Source organism: Saimiri boliviensis, chromosome 4, assembly GCF_048565385.1.
Source record: "Saimiri boliviensis isolate mSaiBol1 chromosome 4, mSaiBol1.pri, whole genome shotgun sequence".
Taxonomy (NCBI): Eukaryota; Metazoa; Chordata; class Mammalia; order Primates; family Cebidae; genus Saimiri; species Saimiri boliviensis.
This window is the reverse complement of record NC_133452.1, coordinates 57,231,976-57,253,603: the sequence shown is the minus strand read 5'-3', so window position 1 is coordinate 57,253,603 and position 21,628 is coordinate 57,231,976. Positions and strand designations below refer to the sequence as shown.

General features: G+C 40.0%; 1 long non-coding RNA gene across 1 annotated transcript in view; it reads left to right on the top strand.

Moving 5' to 3' along the window:
• Positions 1–15,480, top strand: part of LOC104652645 (uncharacterized) — a 75,659-nt gene extending 60,179 nt beyond the window's left edge. The window contains exon 3 of the long non-coding RNA XR_745943.1: positions 15,126–15,480. This is a non-coding gene — a long non-coding RNA (uncharacterized LOC104652645). The remainder of the gene's footprint in view (positions 1–15,125) is intronic.
• Positions 15,481–21,628: the final 6,148 nt, after the last annotated feature.

The window sequence follows — 21,628 nt, the reverse complement described above, 5'->3', positions numbered from 1 at the left end:
ACTGAACTTTTGTGCTATAAAGGTTAACTTCAGGGTCAAGAGACACAATTGTCTTGGTCAGACTTCTGTCAGCCTTCTAAGCATTCTCACCCCTAATCCTGTGGCTTCTCAATCTCCCTGATCCTGATGAGGAAAGAAAGAATGTTCTACCATAACTTCTGCTCAAGATACTACACTATGTTTCTGGTTTCTTTTCACCTTCACATTTTTGGAAGGACGAGTGACATTTGTTACCTTAGTGTCCTCATCTCTTTTGGTACTTGGAAATTGTCTTATTTTTTATGACAGCAGCATCCCATTCTCAGAACTCTCTGCTATTTTTACTTTCTAGATCCTACTCATATCTGGTTCTCCTCTTAGTTCTTGAACTACTTTTTTTCTCTCACTATCTCCTTTGCTAGTTCCTCTTTCCCTGCCCAAATCTTAAATGTTATCTAAATTACCAACTACATTTGTTGTTCTTTTCTTCAGCTTTGCAAGTCCCCCTGAGTGATGTCACTCAATCTCTTGGAATGAGTTCCACCATATCCTCTATAATTCCTTCTTCCAGCTTGATCTTATCATCTAGGCACCAGGCACAGACTTCCAAAAAGTGTGGAACTGCTTTAGTTGGAAGACCTGAAGCACCTCAAACTCAACACATCCAGAACTAAAACCATTACTTTCTCTCTAAAGCCCGCCCTTTGATTTGTGCTTTTTATGACATTGGTAAATGTTCTCACTGTTGACAAGTCTATTGCATCTTAAAACGTCAGAGTCCTTTAACTCTTCCCTCTACCTCACTCTAATATTTAATCATTTCAGGTGTTCTTTCCCCAAATTATAAGAAAACATCAGACACATTGAAATTGAGAGATGTCCTGTAAAATATCTGACACTCTTTAAAGAGTATCAAAGCTAGTAAAAACAAGAAAGATTAAGGAACTTTCACAGATTGAAGGTGACTAAGGAGACATAATGAATACATGCAGTGTCATGCCCTGGACTGGATCCCTTTAAAGAAAAAGGACATTAGTGGTGAAATGTGAATGAAATCTGTAGTTAGTTAATGGTAAATGTGCCAACGTTAATTTCAGTTTTTTACAAACACTCTGTGGGTCTAGAAGATACTAAGATTAGGGAAATCTGGGTGAAAGGCATATGGGAACTCTATGCTATCTTAGCTACATTTCAATAAATCAATACTTATTCTAAAATAGCAACTAAAAAGCGAAACAAAAAGCATGGTTTCCCACTGTTTATGCAATGCTTCTCAACTTATTTTGAAAAACTCATCTGGATTTTTTAAAAAATCTACATGCCTGGGCCCCACCTGGGATATTCAGATTCAGCAGGACTGTGGTGGAGCCAAGGAAGCTGCATAATTGTCAGTTGTCACAGGATATTATCATATACTCCAGGTATTGCAAAACTACTTGTCTACAGGACAAATGGAGCTTGCCTATGACATTTCCTCAATATAGACTTCTAATTTTTTTACAGTAGACCATTGTTCAGAGACCATAGACAGCCAAACTGATCTTTTATAATTAAGAATATACTACTGGCTGGGTTTGGTGGCTCACACCTGTAATCCCAGCACTTTGGGAGGCTGAGGTAGGTGGATCACTTGAGTTTAGGAGTTCAAGACCAGCCTGGCCAACATGGTAAAACCCCATCTCTACTACAAATACAAAAATGAGCCAGACATAGTGGTGCATGACTGTAATCCCAGCTACTTGGGACTCTGAGGCAGGAGAATTGCTTGAAGCTGGGAGGCAGAGGGTGCAGTGAGATCACGCCACTATACTCCAGCCTGGGTGACAGAGCAAGACTCCGCCTCAAAAAGAAAAAAACAAGGAATATACTACTTAAAAAGGCTGAAGTGATCCTGAGTATAAGGAATAAAACTGGTATGTCGAATAGTTTTTCATGTAAAGAATAGCATGAAACCCACATATTTTATTTTTAAATATGGTATAAATTTGCCACTTGATTTCGATGACTCCAAAAGCTTATTAAATATTTATGAGAGGGAATTATTTTCACATCTTCATTTTGCATTTCACTGGCTTTGAAGTGAAAATTTGCACATGATACATTTCCAGCAGGATTTTCACATGGTCATCCTATACTTGCAAGCTTCTTGTGAAACTGAAACACTGCAAGGTTCTTTCAATAAACAGGAAAAAAAAATACCCACTCAACTTGGAAAAATATGGCAAAAATCTTAAAAAAAAATACAGATAATAAAATATTGAAATTAGAGACACCATGTGTGTATGTGTATGACTCTGTGAGTGTATGCCTGCATGAAGCCTCTTACCGGGCTCCGTGAGATTTATGAATAGATGTCAGGAGTTCCCTGGCTTCTCTGAAATACAAAGAAAATATGTGTATGTACATATTGTTGGGGATTCTCAATAAGGACAGTTAGCTAAAAAGCAGTGTGGGAAGTAGAAAATTTCCTCTTTGAAGTTTCCTTTCTTATTAAAGAATAATCATAAGTGTGCTAATAACTTATTGTTACGCCCTATCCTATGTAGCTGTTAGACATGCCATGCTTACAGGTGCATAGTACATTCTATGTCCTTGTACTTTACCAATATGTCTGTGCTGGAAATGCTCACAGACATGTTCCAGCTCTCCATGCCTTTACCTGTTTAGAAAAATTTTAAGTTATTAGCCAATTGGATTTTCGTTAAGATTGTGAAGTCTGGCTCCAGCCAAAGGAGATCAAGCACAGAAGTAAGGACAATCACAAATGCATATGTCTGTTTTCCTTTGTTCATTGTACTCTCTGGCAAGATGGCTAGTGAGAGTACCCTTCCTACAGTGTGGGAAGTAAAAATTGCATTGCTGAAAAATCTTTTGTTTCAGCACTAACTTTTCTTTGTGGCCCAACAAAGTAAGAAACACTGACTGTGGGGAATCTTTCAAGAAGCAATGGCATAATTTTAGATTGCCTAAATTATAGTTTTAAATCAAATAAATAAAAGGTAGAGGCATTGTGATATGATTTTGTAAAAAGGTGTATTCCTAATGTATAGCTTATTTATTTTTCTCAATAGAGGATTTACAATGAACATTTCCTGAAATGACCCATATTGAAGTCTTGGTCTAAGAATACACTCTTATAATAGTTTGCCAAATATCTATCAAGCCCTTACTATGTACCAAGCAAAGTTCTAGAGCTTCAGTTCACATTAGTGAACAAAACAGATAAATATCTATCTCTAATCAATTTTACATTCAATTAGAGAAGATAGACCTTAAAGAATAAACAAAATAAATAGATTGCATAGTATGTTAGAGTGTGATATAAATGTTATGGAAAAAAAAAAAAAAAAAAAGAGCAGGGTAAGATGGGTTGGACCAGCCACTTGGATGTAGGGAGAAGTTGCATATTAAATAGGGTGAAAGGGTAGACCCCTCAGAAGAGGTAAGATTTGAGCAAAGATTCCAAGGAAGTAAGGGAGTTAGCCTCATGAAGTGGGGATGGGGGTGGGGTGGTGAGACATTCCAAGAACAGGGAAAGAGCAATGGTGCCATTTGGGAAGCTGTGAGTAATTGACTCAGTGAGGGCTTTGCAGCCACTGTAGCACTTGGGCTTTCTCTTTGTATGCCGTGGAAACCACCACAGATGGCTTTTGTTTGTTTTTTAGATCCACAATATAAACTTTAATATACTTTGTTCAGAAATGGACAAATAAAGTCAACACAAAATATGTAAATCCAGGGGGAATTTGATAAAAGTAACATAACAACCAGCTCTAAAGGTAGAGAATGTGGCTTGGTGGCTCATGCCTGTAATTCCGGATCTCTGGAAGGCTGAAGTGAGAGGATCACTTGAGGCCAGGAGTTTGAGACCAGCCTAGGCAACATAGTGAGACACCCTTGTCTCTATAAAAAGAAAGACAGAAAGAAAGAAAGAAAGAGAAAGAAAGAAAGAAAGAAAAAATTAGCTGGGCATGGTGGTATGTGTCTTAGTTCCAGCTTCTTGGGAGGCTGAGGTAAGAGGATTGCTTGAGCCTACGAGTTTGAGGCTGCAGTGAGCTGCTATGATTGTACTACTAGCACTCCAGCCTGAGCTACAAAGTGAGATGTCTTTTTCTCTTAAAAAAAAAGTTGAGAATGCATTTGCTTTCAAACATACAGGGACAGTTAATAAACACTGTCCATGTATTAGACCTCAAATAAAATCTCAACATGTTCAAGAAATAAGAGATCCTACATAACATATTATCTTACAACAGTGCAACAAAAGGTGACTTTCACAAGGTTTGAATAGTTGTTTTTTTATATGTAAGTATTTGAAAATTTAAAAGTATTTGTTCACACATCTCTTGGTTTAACATATCAAACCCAAAATTACAAATTATGGAATAATTAACAACAACAAAAATCACTGTAGTTTGAAACCAGCCTGACCAACATGGTGCAATCCCTTCTCTGCTAAAAATACAAAAATTAGCTGGGTGTGATGGCAGGCGCCTGTAATCCCCACTATTTGGGAGACTGAGGCAGAAGAATCGTTTGAACCTAGGAGGCAGAGGTTGTAGTGAGCCGAGATTGCACCATTGTACTCTAGTCTGGGTGATGAGAGCAAAACTCTCACTCTAATAATAATAATAAAGTAAAAAACCCATAAACATTGCACAGTGAAACCACAGTACATTGAATTCAAAACCTCTCAGGATTTCTTTCTTTTTTTATTTTTTTTAGATGGAGTTTTGCTCTTGTTGCCCGGCTAATTTTGTGTTTTTAATACAGACAGGGTTTCTCCATGTTAGGCTGGTCTCAAACTTCCAGCCTCAGGTGATCCTCCTGCATCTGCCTCCCAAAGTGCTGGGATTACAGGCATGAGCCATCATGCCCAGCCACCTCTCAGGATTTCTTACCTTGAAATTTCAGCATTATTTGGGAAGCAGTGACCCTGAAAACTGGGATGAGAACATGCCAGTCGACTCTAATGTAACCGAAGAAATTTGATTTTTTTAAATTCATCTTACCTTGCCAGTAGAAATAGCTTTTCGTCTTTAACAGAAGAAGTTTCTCTTCTGGCTTGAAGATCCTGCAGTGGCCTCCCTTGAGGAAAGGATTGTCTTGCTAGGGAATTTGTAGGACTGTAGGTTTTTGTTATTGCTGTTGTTTTAAAACAGAGGGTCTCACTCTGTCACCGGGGCTGGAGTGCTGTGACGTGATCAGAGCAGAGGGTAACAACTTGTTTCAAATGAATCACTGGCTGCTGTGTTGTAAAGGACACCAGCGGGTAACAGTGTGGATGTCAGGAGACTAGGACGCTATTACAGTAACTCAGATGAGACAGGACAGCAACTGAGACCGTCCTGGGGTGGTGGAAATTAGTCGGTCTTGATATATTCTGTATGTAAAGCCAGCATGGCCTCCTGACTTGTTGTCAAGAGGTGTTGGGGGGAAAAGAAGAGTCAGGGATGACTCCAAGGTCTTTGGCCTGAGCAATTAAAAGATGGGATTACCCCACAGAGATGGAGAAGACTGCAGGCAGGAACAGCTTTGGAAGGAAGATTAGGAGTTCATTTTTGGATCTGTTAAGTTTGAGAAGTTAGGCTCCAAGTGGAGATAGGCAGGAGATGATCAGCTAGATAGGCCTAGAAATTTGGAGAGAGATCTGCCTTGGAGATATAAATTTAGGCGTCACTAGCATGTAATTGCTGTGTAAGGGTCATGGGACTAGAGATCACCAAGGGAGGGAGGGTAGCTGGAGAAGAGGCCAAGGACTGGGCCTTGGGGTTCTTTCCAACACTGAGTCATCAGGGAGAAGCGGAAGAACCAACCAAGAAGACTGAAGAGGCAACCTGGTAAGAAGAAGGAAAGCCAAGAAAGTGTTATTCTGGAAACCACATAGAGGAACTGTATTAAGGAGAAGTGAATGACAGACCTTGGCACATGCTGACCTGACAGATCGAGTAAGATAATGAGCACTGACCAATACATTTAGTAATATGGAAACTACTGACAACTTTGTCAAGAACAGGTCAGTGGAGCAGTAAGGGCAAAAGTCTGACTGAGTGGATTCAAGACAGAATGGGAAGAAAGAAACTAGTGACAGCCAGGTGATTTGCTGCAAAGGGGAGCAAAGGAATGGGGCGGGAGTTGGTGGGAATGTGAAGCCAAAATGAGTGTGTACATTTTTTTTTTTTCTATTTAAGGTTAAAACAAAAAAATAGTATGTTTGAGTTCTGATAGAATGACCCAACAGACAGTGTAAAATGAATGGTGCTGGGGATAGAGAGGAGAATTGGTGGATTGATATTCCCAATTAGGCAAAAGGGATGGGATCTAGTACATAAAGGGTGGGGCTCACAGGAAAACGGCAACTTCATCGGTGGAAGAGGTGGGAACATGGAGAATGTAGGCAGGTGCTTTGGTAGAAGCCTGATGACATTTTCCTCTAATTGTTTCTATTTTCTCAGTGAAGGGAGAATTAAAATGAGCAGCTAAAAGCAAAGGTAGTCTAGAAATTCTATGAAGAGATAAATGAGTCAGAAACTTATTACTTTGGTGCTTCTATTAAACCGTGTATTTGCCGGAGTTTCACTTGAGTAGAATCAATGAAGTTGTGTTAGTCCATTTCACACTGCTATAAAGAAATATCTGAGACAGGGTAATTTATAAAGAAAAGGTTTAGTTGACTCACAGTTCCACATGGCTAGGGAGGTCTCAGGACACTTAACAATCATGGCAGAAGGTGAAGGGAAAGCAAGTACCTTCTTCACAAGGCAGCAGGAAAGAGAGAGTGTGCAAGGGAAACTCCCACTTATGAAACCATCCCATCTCATGAGAACTCACTCACCATCATGAGAACAGCATGGGAGAGTAACTGCCGCCATGATCCAATCACCTCCCAGTAGGTCCCTCCCTCGACACGTGAGGGTCACAGTCCCAGATGAGATTTGGGTGGGGACACAGAGCCAAACCATATCAGAAGGCTGGAGAAGTACCATAGTAATGTGGTACAAAGAACATCTGCCCTGTGGTACTTCTGTCTGGCTTTTTGACATATAACTAAATGCTACGCTTCCAGAACTCAGCATACAGGGAGGGAAATTTCAGGGCCTCCATCCCTGGGAGAATATTCTGAAAGAAGGGTAACCCTTAGCAACTGCACAAAGTGCTCCCAGATGACTCACCAGAGAGCTTCTGGGTGGAAATCCAGTGGAAATAATGCAGACAGATTCCTCTTGACCCCAGAGGTCTAACTCCACCCAAGGCTTAAGTTTCTTTCCTCTGTTGCACCCTGTGAGTTTCCTGGAGCAAATATTCATGCTTAGCTCCCATGGCTCTTCCCATTTAGCTGTCAGTTCCACTTAGGTATACAAAACCACTCAGTTCTCACTGCTTTTAAAATTTCATGATTTTTCCCTGGCATCCTCCTGAAATTCCTCACAGTATTGCACTTTCATGCTCGCCTTCCTGGGGGAGCAGCATTAACGCCCGGGCTTCCTGAGCATCAGCAGCAGCCTTCAAACAGAGAAGCACATGAGGAAAGCAAATTCACTCAGCCATTTCATTGTTCATTCTTCTTTTTAGAACTTGAGAATATATGAGGCACCTCAGTCATTAAGGCCTTCTTGAGAAACGAGGGGAAATTTTTATCTGCAATTTTTATCTGTGTCTTGGATAGTTAACCTAAAGAGAAACTTAATTTGTTACCACATTATATTTGCTTCTGTCTCTCTCTCTCTCTTTCTCTCTGCATGTGTGTGTGTGCGTAAATCTGGGCAGATCGCAGTCTAAGTCACAAGAAGTCTCAAATTTCTAAATGTCTAGTCCAAGGTATTAATCAGCACTACAATTTCCATTCTAGAAGAAGTCTCTTCTCTCCCTTGCAGCAGCAGGCCTGTTGTGGAAGGGCAGGCTTCTGCTCTCTGACTCACTCTTCCAGGCTGGCTGATTCCTCAGAGTGGAAGGGAAGGCATGGGGAAACGGAGGGAGGGAGTGGTGGCCTGTGAAAGTACTGTCTCCTGAGAGCCAGTTAAATATCAGGAATGTTATGAGCTGGTTGTTAAACTGTTGGTAGCTTGAGATTAGTCATGGTGGGTGTATCTACACCACAGAGACTGGCAAATGTTTCAGATCAAGCCTTCCCCACTCCCTTCCCTTGGAGAGCTGTTTTATTAACACAGCACTGGCTTAGGGAATAGGAAATTCTCCCTGGGCTTGGGTGCCTTTGAGGGCTGTAGTCTTTGCAGGCAGTTCGCTTGACCCTTTCCCTACTTGTGAGTTCTTTGGAGGCCACTATTATCAGGTACCTCTCTCCAGCCCCTGGGATACTATGGGCTGTGCACGTTGTTCTTGGGAAGGCTGCTTCCAAATCCCAATCAGCTTCTGCTTGTGGAAGCTGACCAGCCCCTACACACTCCTCCTGTTGGGAGCCCCTCTTTGCTCTGCGCAGGATTCACTTTGATATTATCCCAGAGCAACATTCCTTTTATATGAGTTTTCTATTGCTGTGCAAAAAAATGACTACAATCTTAGCAGCATAAAACAACATGTATTTATTATATTGGTTTCTGTGGGTCGAGAGTCTGGGCATGGCTTAAGTAGGCTCCTCCACTCACGTCCTCACAGTGGTGCAATCAAGGTGTCTGATGGGCTGCGCTCCTCTCTGGAGCTTGGGATCCTCTTCCAATCTCATGTGGTTGTTGTTGGAATTCAGTTCTGGACAGTTGCAGGACTTTGTATTTTTTGTAGGTCCTTGTTTCTTGCTAGCTATCAGCTGGGGGCTGCTCTCAGCTCCTGGAGGCCACCTGTGGTATTTTGGTCTCTTATGTTCCTCTCTTAGGTCCTTTGACCAGATGTCTTGCAAAGACAGAAAGAGAATCTAAGTAGTTTACCTATATGGATGCAATGTAATGATGGGAGTGACTATCCTATCACCTTTGCCTAGTTGACATCCCATTCCTTCTTCACATGATGTAACATAATCAAGGAAATGACATCTGACCGCCTTCGTCATATGCTATTGATCAGAAGCAAGATACAGATTGTGCCTGCATTAAACAGGAAGGGATTGTACAGAAGAATCATGACTCATTGGAGATCATCTTCAGGTATGTCCACCATGCCTACTACATCTGGTTCTTGAATTTCACAGGCCTGTGATCCTCTGTTAGAGGGGAGCACAGTCTCTTCCCACAGAGCCTCAACTATTCTGCCACCAAAGCAGACTGGTGGCCTCTCTCTCTCCTTCTGGACTTCTGGAAGTGCAACATGTATCTACTGTGTTCCCGCTGCAGGAGCCTGTGGATCCCCCTGACAGTTATTTTGAGGCCCACTGTCTTTAGACTTGAGGCAAAGCAAGTTGAAACTGACATTGCATTTCCATCCTTGAGGTGAAAGGGGGGTTGATTGTCATAGCATCAATTTCTTCAAAGAATTCTTCTGAAATTTTATTTCCTCTTTATTTTCTGAGTTCTTTGTGTAAATTTGATCTTGTCAATGGGCTCAAGAGTCAGTAGAATCTCCAACTTCCATATGGGAAATCAGTGGAATACAGTGTAAACTTTATAAACAGTGAATAGTGGCATGTGTAGAATGTTTAAAAATGTGAAGGTGAATATTAGAAGAAATAGTTAAAAGAATAAAAAGAGTTGCCATTGGACCAAGGCAGGATAAGGATGGAGCAGATACAGTGCTATTTTTCTTTATATTTCTTTTAGCAATATTTAATTTTTTAAAGATATCTTCCTGTATTATTTGGAGTTTTAAAAATATATGCTCATCTGGTCTTTGTGCTTATATATCCTACTGCAAGACCAGACATAGGAATTTTTATGCTTCAGTTTACTCATCTGCTAAATAAGGACAGTAATGCTTTAAAAATTAAGATGAAAACTCTTGATAAAATGTTTTGAAACCTCTAAAGAAATATGCTTTAAAGTATCAACTGTGATAAGCCAATTTGCTATCACCAAGCCTTCTAAACATCAAATCAAATATTCTTTGTCTAAGTTATTTCTGTGCCAAAGTTATAATGCAGTCTCAGATGAAAATGTATTTGCTAAATATAGCTACAGTGATGACTTGTGTTTAATACGGCTGAACAGTGAATTGTCAATTTCATGTTTTGACATTTTTGGAAGTCAAGACTTACTTTAGTGAAACACCTTTTGTCTAAAATGTATAGCAATGTTCGTCATCATACTAGTCTACATTAGTATCTTAGACAGACATGTTGGGCGTATAAACCATGTGGAACAGGAAACCAAAGGGAATGTCAGACTGTTGAAACCAGCATTCATAGCTGAGAACCAATTGGCCAGTGTGGCACTGGGCAGCCTGTTTCAGAGATCACAAAGTTAGACCAAAGTCACAAGCAGGGATAGTCCCTGGCAACAGCAGCTAGAATTGTCAGTCAATATCCAGGCACGAGGGGCTGGTGCTTAAGGGACTCCTTTGTGAGCTACACTTTTCAACACTTGAAAGGCAAATGAGAAAGCAGCAGCTGTTCCTTCTAAAGTTAATTATGTATATTCAATTGACACAGGCCATTTTAGAAGTGCTCAACTCTTCAGTTATATTTATCAGAAAACAGGAGGTTCCAACAAATTCGATGTGAATAAAGTTTACTTCTTTCACCACTTTGACATCAGGTGCTGATGAAATAAAGTCCCACCATTCTGAGTCACAGTTCTGAGTGCAGACATTTGTTATCATTGATTACAAACTGAGGCCATGCCAGTTCATGCCACCTATTTTTTTACTTTTTTTTAAAATAAATCTTATTGTGTATATTTGAGGTTTATAACATGATGTTATGGGATAAAAATAGATAGTGAAATGGCTACTGTAGTGAAGCAAATCAACACATCCATCCTCTCACATTGCTACTTTCTTGTGACAAGAGCAGCTAAAGTCTACTGAACAGAATTCCCTAACACAATTCTGTTAACTGTAGTCCTCATGTTGTACATTGTATCTCTAGACCTGTCCATCCTACATGTCTTCTACCTTGCATGCCACCTACTCTAAGTCTCAGGAGGTTTTGGTCTTGTCTTTAGGTGATTCACCCACTCATTACATAGCAGGTTGGTTTAATTGAGACAGACACACTGATTTCCCAAAAGCAGAATTCTTTTACTCTGGGAGTTGACAGCAGAGAGGCAGAAGTTTTCTGACCTTTCAACAGGATACAGGTCATAAGGACACAGGCCACAGGCTTTATCAGGTTCTTATTCTAGTGTGAAGAATGTCTTGAAATGTCCTTGGCTCATCTGTGTATCTACTATGTCATTAATTTAATCAGTGAGAGCCTATTTCTAATATTCGTGATAAGTTCTTAAGCTGCTAGTGTAAGAAGACTGTGTTAGCCTCTGGAGTGCAGACTTCCCAACTGACTGTTGCCTAGCTAGCTAACCAACCTGAGGGCAAGAATTTCTGCTTCAGACAACAGATAATACCTAAGGCTGTACTTAAACCAGCACATACTGTTTATGTTGAGGTATTTTATTTTGTTTTTTTGTAAGACAATTTTGTTGGGATGAAATTTACTTTCCTTTAACATAAACTTTATCTATTTTAAGCATGCAATTTAATAATTTTAGAAAAATTATAGAGTTGTGTAACCATCACAGCAATCCGATTTTATAATATTTTCTCCACACAGAAAGATTCCTCTTGCCCATTTGCAGGCAATTTACATTTCAATCTCTAGTTCCAGGCAACCACTAATCTTTTATCTGTTTCTATAGGTTTCCATTTTCTGAGTATTTAATGTAAATTGAATTATGTAATGTATGGATTTTGTATCTGGTTGCTGAATAGAATTTCATTGCCCATACAGACTGCATTTTGTTATTCATTCACTAGATTGTAGACATTTGGGTTGTTTTTTGACTACCATGAATAATGCTGCTATGAACATATGTATATAGGTCTTTGAGTGAACATATGCTTTCATGCATTTAGGGTAGATACCTAGGAGTTGGACCTTATGCTAAAGTGAGGTTTAAGCATTTTAAGAAACTGCCAACCTGTTTTCCTAAATGACTGCACCATTTTTACATTCCATCAACAATGTACAAGGTTCCAGTTTACCCACATCTTCCCCAGCCTTTGTTACTGTAAAAGCAGATTAAATATGGCCTGAGAAGGACTCCATACTTCTGTATTTGAGTCCTTGTGGATGAACTGCAATGTAACTTAATAGGTAGACAAGATTAAAAACCCAACCTAGGAGTACGAGCCTGTAACAATAGCTGAGTCTTGGCCAATCTCGGTGGCTGTCCTTTAACCATTTATGCACTGCTGAGTGTTCAAACTGTGTTCAAATAAGGCACATGCCAACCTGTTACCAATCCAGCTGTTCTATACCTCACTTCCAATTTCCGTACTTCATTTCCTTTTTTTTTTTTTTTTTGTCTCTAAGTCTTCTTCTACCACTTGACTATGCTGGAGTTTCTTTCAATCTGCTGTGATTCTGGAAGTTGCCTGATTTGCAAATTATTCATTGCTCAATTAAACTCCTTTAAATTTAATTTTGCTGAAGTTTCTTTTTAAAATATTATTATTTGTGTTTTTTATTATAGCCATCCTAGTGAGTGTGAAGTACTATCTCATTGTGATTTTATGTTTTAAAAATTTCTTTTAAATTTAAGATTCAGGGGATACATACGCAGGTTTGTCACAAGGATATATTGTGCGATGCTGAGATTTGGGCTGCTATTGATCTCATTACCCAAATGGTGAACATAGTATCCTGTAGGAATTTTTTCAGCCCCTGCCCCTCCTCTTCCCTCACCACTCTAGGAGTCCCCCGTGTCTGTTGTGCCAATGATTATGTCCATGTGAGCCCAAGATTTAGCTCGCACTTATGAGAACATGCAGTATTTGGTTTTCTGTTTCTGCATTAATTTGCTTAGAATAACAGCCTCCAGCTGCATCCATGTTGTTGCCAAGGACATTATTTCATTCTTTCTTATGGTTGTACAGTATTCCATGGTGTATATGTACCACATTTTCTTTATCCAGTCCACCAGTGAGGGGCACTTGGGCTAATTCCATGTCTTAGTTATTGTGAACAGTGCTCCAATAAACATACAGGTGCAGGTGTCTGTGTGGTAGAACGATTTATTTTCCTTTGAGTATACACCCAGTAAGGGGATTGCTGGGTTAAATGGTAGTTCTATTTTTAGTTCTTTGACAATCCCTAAACTGCTTTCCTTGGGGCTGAATTAATTGCATTACCACCAACAGTGTAACTGTCCCCTTTTTCTCTGCAACCTCACCAAAATCTGTTATTTTTGACTTTTTAATAACAGCCATTTTGACTGTTGTGAGATGGTATCTCATTGTGATTTTGATTATCATGTCTCTGATGATTAGAGATGTTGAGCACTTTGTCATATATTTGTCGGCTGTGTGTATGACTTCTTTTGAGAAGTGTCTGTTCATGTCCTTTACCCACTTTTAAATGGGGTTGTTTGTTTTTGTTTCTTGCTGATTTGTTTGAGTGTCTTATAGATTCTGGTATGCTGAAGTATTTTAAATCAAAACACACACATGATAACAACGCCCACTCATTGGATCATATGCAGCTGCATTTTCTACTAAACATGAGTTCTCCTGGAGCAGGCAAGCGCATTTCAGAACAAAACACTTGAGGGAATGATATTACATTAATCTCTCACACTGGAGCTTTGTTTCAGCTAGGAACTAAGGGAGAACATAAATTTTATTGTTGCACTTCATTCTTTTTCTATTTCTGATATATACTTGGCAAAAACTCTGTGCACTCCTGATCTATAAGGTGCCTCGATTCATCGGAATTTCTTCATCTTTTCTCAATGGCATTAGTAGAAAATTGATATCTCACACATGGCATTAGTTGGAGCATAATGCCATCTCTCAAGCAGAGGCATACTCTTTATTTCATTACTGTACTCCCAGGTTGACTAAAGGAAGAAAACAGTCTCTCTCTTTCTCTTCCTCTCTCTTCCTTTCTTTGTTCCCACTTCTTGCTTCTCTCTTCTATATCCTTCATTGCTATAAAGTTTTTCTTCTAATTAGATAATTGATGGCTTGGTTCTTTGTAAAAACAAGACTGAGCTATTTTTTTACAAAGAAAGCTGGTTAAATTTCCATGATTCCATGCCCTAAGAAAGATCTTCCCCATATAGCAGCAGCTTCTGTTGTTTCTGCTACAGGTTTTAAATGTTCTGATTCTACAGGTTACCCCTTGGCCAATAACATGGAATCTAGGTTAGCACTAGCTCTCTGCTGAGTGTCCCAGAGCCCTTTCTTTCTCTCTCTCTCTTTCTCCTTCCTTCCTTCCCTTCCTTTCTTCCTTCTTTCTTTCTTTCTTTCTTTCTTTCTTTCTTTCTTTCTTTCTTTCTTTCTTTTTCTTTTTTTTTGAGATGGAGTCTCATTCTGTCACCAGGCTGGAGTGCAGTGGCACGATCTCAGCTCACTGTAACCTATGCCTCCTGGGTTCAAATGATTCTCCTGTCTCAGCCTCCTGATAGCTGGGTCTACAGGCATGCACCACCACACCCAGCTAATTTTTTTTGTATTTTTAGTAGAGACGGGGTTTCACCATGTTGGCCAGGATGGTCTCAATCTCCTGATCTTGTGAGCTGCCTGCCTCAGCCTCCCAAAAGGCTAGAATTACAGGTGTGAGCCACTATGCCCAGCCTATCCCAGACCCTTTTTTTTGTGCCTTTGTTTCCTTCCACCAGGTGTTATAGATCATTAGTTCCCACAGGCAGGCACTTAAACACTCAGGTTGCCTTTGGTCATTTATTTATCCTTTCACTAATTTGTTAAACATTTACTGATCATATCTCCTCAAGAGGAAGAGAACACACATACAAGTGAGGGAAATACATCATCTAACCACAAGGAGAGAGTTAATAAGGGCTTTTTACCAGTAGTGCTTGAATATTTCTCTGGGGCTCTTTCCCCTACGAAGTTGAGCATCTAGGGAACGGCAGGCATGTCAATTCCCGGGCAAAAAGCTATGGGTTAAGACAGTAAACTTAGGGACTAGAAGTAAGCTTGGCCTTTTTTCCTCCTCCCTCCCTCCCTTCTTCTCTTCCTTTTTCTCTTCTTTCCTCTCTTCCATCCATCCTTCTTTGCTTTCTTTTTAAAAAATCTGGTTTTAGAACTGGACTGAGAACTCAGTGAAGTGAAGCAAGCAAGCATTTCCCAAGTGGTGCCAACTCAAAACGAATTATATCAAGAAAGGAAAAGCAGCCTTCTCATCTGGAAAGAACCGGAGAACTTGAACCGAGGCAGCACATGCCTTGAACCTAGGATCAGTAAACAACAGGGATGAAAAAGACAGTAAGAATTTGTTCAGATCACCGTATCTTTCCATTGTGCCTTTAGAACAAAAGGAAAGAAAACATTTCTTTGGCTCACAGAGAAACTACATTGAGTAATGAAGTTCAGCCTCTCACAGTGCTGGGCACAGAGCAGGTGTTCAGTAAATAAATAGTGTCCTTGTTTGCTGAGTAATGTTTGACAAGAATTGCCTCTAAAGCACTTTGTGTGATCTAGTGGTATTTAGGGACCTCCCAGGCACAGCCCTGCACCAGCGTTCCCAGAGTAGTGTCTCCACATAGGCAAGCCTTTTAATCCCCAATAAAACAAAAAGATGACCATAAATATTCAGTATCTTAAAAATTTAAGTAAATATGCAGTGTCCTACTTCTCACTCACATCTGCAAATGATCTTAGTTTGTTCTTCAGAAATGAACCAAATGCTTTAGTGAATGGTAGCACATTTTCTCTCTGTTTGCTTGGATAGACCTGTCCTAACTTAAAAATAAATGTTTAGTTAAGATGATCTCTAGCTTAACCTTTCTGAAGGCACAGAAGCTGGATCAAGTGTAGCTGTCCCTGGCTATACTTGGAGTATCCTAATGTAGGTGAAACAGTGTTCCTAATGGGAAGTCCTTCCTTGTTCATCAACTGGTTGTGTTCATGTCTTTTAGCATTTACGTAAGTATTCAAAAGTCAAAATCTGTGGAGTAATAGGTACATTGAATAATAGGGATTTGATTTAATTTTTCTCTTAAACTAACGTAACACATTGAGGTGCTTATAACTGATGAGTGAGTTTGGTTCAGCATTCAGCACTATGGCTAATCACAACAATTTGTAAAAATCATGTAGGGGTATTCCCTGGGATAGATTGATGGCTGTGCTTATAAAATGTGGCTATTCCCTTTCATTTTCCTGGAGTAATCTAGCTCAAAAGCTTTCAGGTTGTGGATAGGTAAATTGATTTATCAAGAACCAGTGAAAGGTTTAAATACCATGATATTGGTATTTAAATCCCATCTCTTATTTAATATGTAAACTTAGGCAAACATCTTTCTTTCCTTTAGAATTAATTTCTTAATCTTGTAACACTGTGACATTGTGGCCTGAGTGAGATTTTTCCCTGGTGTCCTTGGATTCTCAGTAAGGCTGAAAGTAGAGAATATCACCCCAATACCATGCCCTAAGAACTACAGCTACTGGGACCCACTAACTCCTTGTAGAGTCTTCTGAGGAGGATTATTCCAACAGACTTGAACTCACCACTTCACTGTCTTTGACCCCTGCTAACCTTAGAAAGCTGAAAAGAGAGCCATTTGGGGAAGAAAAGTATCCATTTCCTCTCTTCAACTCCTGTTAGAGGCAAAAGAAGAAAGTCCAAGAGAATCATTCGTAAATGTGGGGGTGGCCAAAAAGGGTAGACAGATACTTCATTCCATGGTTGAGTGCCTGCTTAGTTAGAAAAGCTGGTAGCCTGCCTGTGAGCTGCTAGGTGTGTGTGTGTGTTCACACATGAGCACATATATGTGAACTGGAATTTTAAAAAATTAGGTTGGGTGTGGTAGCTCATGCCTGTAATCCCAGCACTTTGAGAGGCTGAGGTGGGTGGATCACGAGGTCTAGAGTTTGAGACCAGCCTGGCCAACATGGTGGAACTGTGTTTCTACTAAAGATAGAAAAAAATTAGCCAAGCGTGGTGTCTTGTGCCTATAATCCCGCTACTCAAGAGGCTGAGGCAGGAGAATCACTTGAACTTGGAAGGTAGAGATTGCAGTGAACCAAGATTGTGCCATTGCACTCCAGGCTGGGTGACAGGGTGGGACTCTGTCTCAAAAAAAAAAAAAAAAAATTAATGTCAGTTATGTATAGGATAACCTGAAATCAGGAGAGATGGGGTAACATCAAGGTGGTTAGGAAATACAGGGTCACCAACATGCATGTTGGAAAAAGGACTATCAGGTGGAGAGGTCACCAGGATTTCTCACCACCCCTTCCTGCCCCCATTGACTTGGGCCCCCTTTCAAGAGATACTGACATGGCTCTTTGTTGCAGACCTAGGACCTGGCTACAGGGTATAGATTAGATTGGGGTGTTGGATAATCAAATGGGGGCCATTAGACTGAGGTCTTATTGCCCTGGGTTTCTGTGTAAGCAAATGTAAACCTAACTTAGAATTTAAAAGAAAATAAAACTTAAGTCCAGCCAATCATTGGCAGCCAAATGAGCATTAGCTGTATTGTCTTGAACTTCCCACTGGGATAGTTCAAATAAGGCAATTGCTCAAACTTCAATCAATCAAACAATTTCTTTGCTTCACCTCATAAAAATGTCCCCTCATGTCTGACAGAGCTTCTGGTTTGGAGCTGCCTGATTCATGAATTCCCATCTGTTAAAATCAACTCTTAAAAATGTTAGAGGTTATTTTTTAACAGGGGCAATTATCTCTAGATCGATTCCCTGGTGAGGGACAAAGGAATGTGGTGCACTAATGTCAGCTGGGGTGAGACAGAGATGTGGCCAGATTTCTCAAGGTGCTTCCAGTGTCGAGAGTTGCTTCATGGAGGGAGCAGGCTGGAGAACGTGAAGCATGGTGGAGACACAGATAAGCAGAAGGGCAGTGCAGGACTCACTTCCTGCCCCAACACTAAGGAGTAGCTCAGGGAAGAGGGAGGAAAGGGGAAGGCATGTGATAAAGACCACACCCCTGGCTAGGGGAAGGGAAAGGAAGTTTTGAATGAGATATAACATGAGATCTTAATGAAACAAAGAGACTAAGAAAACATGGAATAGTGCTCAGGTGGTGTTAGGGAGGGTTTGACCTGGAATAGTCAGGGACAGTTATTGGAAGAAAATGAAATTTGTGTTTATAGCTGAATGAATTGAGACTCTTCAATACCACCTCCCTGGTTATAGTCTACAGTTCTTCCTGCCATATGGTGCTACCCACTGACATTCTCTAAACATCTTCCCTCTCATAACCTCATCCTGTTCATAGCTTTTTAAATATTTGATTCGAGCACGATCCCATATCTCAACTTTACAAACACTTGGGATTTGTGTCAAAACTTGCCTTTTCCCAGAATTCTTCCTTAATAATTCCAGGCCCCACATTCCTCCCTATCTTTCCCCGATGGCCCTCTGCTGTTTAAGCATTTTCTAAAATCCATCCTTGCTTTTCATTCCAATCTGCCACACCCTAGTTCAGGACCCCCATCCTAGTTCAGGATCCTCCCTCCTCATGGTTGCCACACACTGCCCGAGGACAACTGGTTGAGGACCTGCTGAATTTGGCAAGCCATCTGCTCCAAAATAGGGCGGTGTCAGCCCAGAGGGACACCAATTCTCAATTGCTCAAGGGCTCTCTTAGTTCACCCGGTGTGCATGGGGTCCTGTAGGCTCAGAGGGAGTGTCTTTTCTTAAGTGGCATGTAGGTGACCCTATATTTCCTAACCACCTCAATCCCACCCCAGTCTCTCCCAATTTCAAGTTGTCCTATGCATAGCTGAAATTATTTTTTTTTTAAACTCAAGCAAATCTCCTTTTCTACATAAAAGCCGCCCTCTAAGGCATCATCAATATCATGTGTATTGGGTATTGTCAAAGGGCTAAGATGAAACAGCCTAGATGTGGAGCGTGAAGAGAAAGAAAAAGCTTCCTAGCATCACAAATCTCAAACCTTCATGTGTACACAAATCACTACTGGATCTCATTAAAATGCAGATTCTGAGGAGGCTGAGGCAGGAGAATTGCCTGAACCCAGGAGGCGGAGGTTGCGGTGAGCAGAGATCGCGCCATCGTACTCCAGCCTGGGTAACAAGAGCGAAACTCCGTCTCAAAAAAAAAAAAAAAAAAAAAATGCAGATTCTGATTCAGAAAGTCTGGGTGAGAACTGAGATTCTGAATCCTAGCAAGTGCCCAGGTGATGCTGATGATGTTAGTCCAAGGACAACAGTGTAAGTAGCAGTAAATAACATTGAATACACTGTGAGTAGCACTTAATTTTCACAAAGATCCTTATGGGGTTATTATCATTATTATTATTACAATTTTTTAGAGACAAGTTCTCATTCTCTCACCCAGGCTGGAGTATAATGGTATGATTCTGGGCTCAAGATATCTGCCCTCCTGAGTAGTTAAAACTATAAGTGTGTGCCATCATGTCACCATGCCCGGATAATTTTTTATTTTTATTTTTTTTGTAGAGATGGGTTTTCCCTTTGTTGTCCAGGCTGGTCTTGAACTCCTGGGCTCAAGCAATCCCTCTGCCTTGGCCTCTCAAAGTGCTGGGATTAAGGGAATGGGGATTTAAATTTACGTCTGCCTGATTCAAGACTCCTTTTTAACCACTGTGGTGTATTCCCTCTAGAAGGACTGGAGAGGAGAAAATGAACTTGAGGAAGGAATTTCATTCAGGAAGTGAAACAGGCAAACTTGGGGATGGTTGGCCTTGATCTTCTCAGTGGAGTTGGTGTGAAGGTCACTTAGCTCTGGTGATGGGAATGAAAAGCCTAAGTAATCTGGGAGAAATGGGGGCAGCTGCAGATGACCATGTGTGGGAGGAGAAGCAAAAAGAACTGCCAGCATAAGGGAGTGCTGAGATGGAGCTGGGTGGATTGAACTTTCCAAAGCACTAAATCATTGGTTTCCAAACTTCACATTAGCATCACTTGGGGATCTTTTAAAAGTTCAGATTATTCCCCAGGCCAGTTAAGTCACAATCTCAGGCTAGGACACAAACATCAATAATTTTCGAAGCCACCCAATAATTCCAAAGTACCGATTATTTTGGGAACCAGTGCTGCAGATGATTTGCTTATAGCGCTAAAAGGGCAAATCTTGCATTACTTCAAATAACACGAGGAGCATTGAATAATGGTTTTGGTATTTTGCATAATTCAGAGTTTGGCAAACTTCTTCTGTATAAAACCAGTTAGTTAAAAAAAAAATAAAAATTAAGCTTTGTGGGCCAAGAGGCAAAATTGAGAGTATAATATAAGTACTTACATAACAGGAGAAAAAAAACAGATTTCCACAATTTTTTTTTATTGACGAAATGTAAAACTTTATGAATACTGAACTTGGAATTTTATATTATTTGTGTGTTATAAAATATTAGAATTATGTTGATTTTTGCAGTCATTTAAAAATGTAAAAATCATTTTCAGCTTGTAGGCTGTACAAAAACAGGCAGTGGCTGGGTTTGGCCCCCCTATGTTGAAAATTGCTGACTCCTAGTGTAGTTATCATGATTTGTTTGTGATGAATCCAAAGAAGCCACCAAAAATATTCATCTCCAGAAAAACAAATCAGTATTCAAATGAGTGCTAGACTTGACCTACAACAAAACTGGCCTTTGAAAAAAATCATTGCATTTTCCGTGGACAAAGTGCAAATTGACAACATTTTGAGGCAAAGACTACTTTTACTCACATTTTTCATAATAAATCAAAAATAGTTGGTTGAAAACATGGATGACCTACTATAGAGAGTACTGTGTTCTGTAAATAACTCAAAATACTTTAAAAATAGCTTTTAAAAGTATAAATAGTATTTTGATTTAATTTTAAACCATTTTGGTGTTTCACCAGATTTCAGTTCTCCTCAAGACCTCAAATTGTTAGAGATTCCTAGCTGTTGAGTACAACTCCCTTGCGTTTGTAATGTGTGCATTTGGATGCCTCGATTATAGGTCAAAAATGGCAATGTTTTGAAAATGCTGTCTGTGTAATCAGGTGGAAAATCTGAGGCTATAGAAATCCCTCTACTGTCTTTAGGCATTTTACATCCAGAACCTTCTGAATTATTGCAATAATAACTTCGATAGTTTCTCATTAGCAAAAAGCACAGTGGGGAAAAAAACATTAAAGAGCGAAAGGAATCTTAGCACCTGCAGGTCTTAATGTTGTATTTGTAACTTATTTACTAGTGAATAGTTGGTTTTTCTCCCCCTATGTATAGAAAATTTTGATTGGAACTGGAAGTTACCAGAAAATCGCAAGATCCCCCGTTTGTAGTTTCTCTGCCTTGAGAACTTGCCAGGTGTTGAGGAGAGCCCTCTGCTGTTAGTTTTATTTATTACAGTAAAATTTGAATTACATTTGTTTTATGCCCTTGAACCTTCTCAGGTTTTTAATGTTTCCGTTATGATTGTACTTTTTACATAACAAAGAAAACAAAAATTTCACAATGCCTGCTGGCATGGTTAATAATCCGTCAATTCTGTCCTTTTTGAACTATGCCATCGCATTGAAACATCTGGCAGTTTCCAATTTCCATGTCAGAGTAGGGTTTTGACCTCTATTTCACTTTCAAATGGGTCTCCTCAGCAGAATAACTCTGC